This window comes from Capsella rubella, unplaced genomic scaffold, assembly GCF_000375325.1.
Source record: "Capsella rubella cultivar Monte Gargano unplaced genomic scaffold, Caprub1_0 scaffold_3, whole genome shotgun sequence".
In the NCBI taxonomy this organism is placed as follows: domain Eukaryota; kingdom Viridiplantae; phylum Streptophyta; class Magnoliopsida; order Brassicales; family Brassicaceae; genus Capsella; species Capsella rubella.
In genome coordinates this window covers 10,475,788-10,476,334 of record NW_006238921.1, presented here as the reverse complement: position 1 = coordinate 10,476,334, position 547 = coordinate 10,475,788, and positions in this window count along the sequence as shown.

Sequence of the window (547 nt, the reverse complement as noted above, 5' to 3'; positions counted from 1 at the left end):
TACACCTGATGTTTTGGGACCTCTTTACAGGGACTTTCTTGGTGACATTGGTCCGTTAGTTAAACCTAAAAGTGTTGGAATAATCATCAGTAAGCATTTTGGCATAAAGGTAATTGCAATGTCACGGCTGATTTATATTTCAGTCACTGCTGAGTTTTCGTTACGATACGGCTGAGTTTATTTATTTTCGGCTGAGTTCTCAATACGATACGGCTGAGTTTCATTTAGTTTTATTTCCTTTACGGCTGAGTTATCATTATGATACGGCTGAGTTTTCATTTATGTGTCGGCTGACTTATATATATTTACGGCTGAGTTATCATTACGATACGGCTGAGTTTTCATTTGACTTATATATAGTTACGGCTGACTTATTTTTATATTGGTGCCAACAGATGGATTATTGGAAGTCATACAAGACGCTAAGGTTTGCAAGACAGATCGATATGGGAACTCCTGAGGGAAGTTTTGGAGAATTGCCTTCCTACCTATACACGATAAGACGGGCAAATCCGGGTACAATAACGCGTCTTCAAATTGACGAGTG